Source organism: Apodemus sylvaticus, chromosome 23 (assembly GCF_947179515.1).
Source record: "Apodemus sylvaticus chromosome 23, mApoSyl1.1, whole genome shotgun sequence".
Lineage (NCBI taxonomy): Eukaryota > Metazoa > Chordata > Mammalia > Rodentia > Muridae > Apodemus > Apodemus sylvaticus.
In genome coordinates this window covers 16,617,678-16,620,297 of record NC_067494.1, presented here as the reverse complement: position 1 = coordinate 16,620,297, position 2,620 = coordinate 16,617,678, and the positions used below count along the sequence as shown (strand labels likewise).

General features: G+C 43.9%; 1 pseudogene; it reads right to left on the bottom strand.

Annotated features, from left to right (window-relative positions):
* Nucleotides 1-1,226: 1,226 nt before the first annotated feature.
* LOC127674132 (GTPase ERas-like) lies at nucleotides 1,227-1,916 on the bottom strand (annotated as a pseudogene).
* Between the last annotated feature and the right edge of the window lie 704 nt (nucleotides 1,917-2,620).

The following is a 2,620-nucleotide window of genomic DNA, read 5'->3' as shown; positions in this document are numbered from 1 at the left end:
AGAGGTTAAGAGCACTGACTGCTCTTCCAGAGGTCCTGAGTTCAATTCCCAGCAACCACATGGTGGCTCACAGCCATCTGTAATGAGATCTGATGCCCTCTCCTGGTGTGTCTGAACACAGCAACAGTGTATTCATACATAAAAATAAATAAATCTTTAAAAAAAGAAAGAAAGAAAGAAAGAAAGAAAGAATGAAAGAAAGAAAGAAAGAAAGAAAGAAAGAAAGAAAGAAAGAAAGAAAGAAAGAAAGAAAGAAAGAAAGAAAGAAAGAAAGAAAGAAACTCAAAATCTAGCTTGCAGGCATGAGGGTAACTCCCAGAACAAAGGTGAGGAGAGAAGCAGGACTGCCCGAGCATACACTGCTGGCTGAGGCAGCAAGAACTAGATGGAGGAAGGAAGGTTAAAGTCTACACAACCCCCATTACAGCTACTTAATTCTGGGTCAGGAAAACCAGCTCCCAGATCTAGGTCATGGTGGTAGGTGACACACGCATTTGCAGAAGGGTGCACAAGAAGTGAAAGTGTGTGGTAAGGTCTCGGGCCACGCTCTTTATTCTTATGACATCTCTGAGCACGGCGGTACATTCCATTGCCTCTGTTCTAGAGAGGCACAGTGTATCCTGCCTCAGGCACACTTCCATGAACTCAAAGCTAGCCTGACCTAAACAGCAAATAGTAGGTTAGCCAGGGAAGGAAACAAAACAGGGGTGTGCTTCAGTTTATGTTTTTTCTTAAATTAAGACAAATTTTCAATGTAAGTTAAAATGTGGACAACTTCCCCAATTAATTCATAATCCTTTGGTATTACTTAAAGAAGAAATAAAAGACTAAAGACAAGCAAAGAAAAACTCCATGAACCATGGGAATAAATATAAAAGTGGGGAAAAGTCATCTTAACAGAATAATCAGAAAATTATGAACTCATCTATAGCCTTGAAAATAGTTAAAGGTGAAAATTACTGAACATAAAGGGCATACATAGCCAGGTGGTGGTGTCACACATCTTTTTTTTTTTTTTTTTTTTTAGCTTTGAATGCTGAGAACGTTTATTTAATTTTGCATAGAGTTTCACAGAACATAGCCAACAAGGGACACTCCTCACAAAATGACAATAAAAAAAAATGTCCGTGGAAACTTACTTGGTGGGTGGGTGGGTGGGGAAATGTTATAACAAGAGAACTGTCAGCTTGACAGGAGACAAGGGTCAATTGACTTAACTAAGATCGTCAGGCTACAGAGCAGCCACAGCTACAGATGGTTTTGTGGCGTCTGATCTTCCTGCTGGATGCAGCCCCAGCCTCCTGGGCTCTGAATCTCACGGTCATGAGGGCAAAGGCTTCCCACACTTTGCTGCCTCTTGGCTGAGGTCTTCATTAAGGGGACTCCCAGCTTGGGAGCAAGGACTGTGGTGGCGGAGGCAGCATGAGCATCTCCAGCAGTGCTCACCAGGTCACACGTGATGCCCACTAGCACCAGAGGCTGCGGTGGGGCTTCCACGTGGACCATATCTGCTGCAGCTGGTCTAGCAACGAGGGGTCATCAAGAGCACAGACGCCCAGCAGGCCATCACCCACTGCCAAGCATGGTCCTGCAGAGCCCGCCCTGTATCCTGGCCAGTGGTATCCAGCACATTTAGGATGTAGCCTCCTCTGTAGTCCAGGGCTGCTTCTTTCCAGTAGGAATCCTGGATAGTGGGCTCGTGGTCTTTGACGAAGCAGTGGTGAGTCATCGGGATCCTGAGAGCTTTTTCACCAACACCGCTTGCACCCACAACCACCGCAGCCTTGAACTCCAGTAGCTGCCTGACAGCTTCTATCTCTGCATTGTGCCCAAGCCTCATTGCTTTCCTCTGGGGAGGTGGTGCATTGCAGGCTGGAGCTCAGGTCCAAGATGCTAAACTTGGTCAGCAACTCCATTCCCCAGCACCTCAAGGAAGTGGTATAAACAGCCACTTTAAGAGTGTTTAAGAGTGTGCTGGGAATGGGAAATCAGGCGAGACTGGCTGTGTTCCCAGGAGTAGCAGTCTGCTGAGGGGCAGCAGGCTGATCTGCAGTGTCACACATCTTTAGTTGTTTAGTTCTCAAGAGGCAGAGACAGAGAGATCTCTGTGAATTCAAGGCCTGCCTGGTCTACAGAGCAAGTTCTAGGACAGCCAGGGTGACACAGAGAAATACTGTCTTGAAAAAACGACCAAACAAACAAACCAAAAAACTGGAATAATGTGCAAGCCATTTCTCAACATTGTTTTGTTACATACACGATCACCAGGGAAATGTGATTATTATCTGTTTTGTGGATGAAACATTTTCAGGATTGAAAGCAGGGTTAAAAAACTAATTGTAAACCCACTCAAAGCTTTAATGCAAGAACTTAGGAGGCAGAGGCAGAGTGATCTCTGAATTTGAGGCCAGCCTGGTCTACATAGTGAGTTCCAGGACAGTCAGAGCTGACAGTGAGACCCTTTAAAAAAAACAAAAAACAAACAAAAAACAAAAAACAAAAAAAAACATAAAACAAAAACCTCAATAATAAAATTTGTTGTGTTAGTATCTGGCTCATCAATATTTTAATTCCACTGTAGACTTTTTTTTTTAATTTCAACCTTTTTTGTACTGTGTGT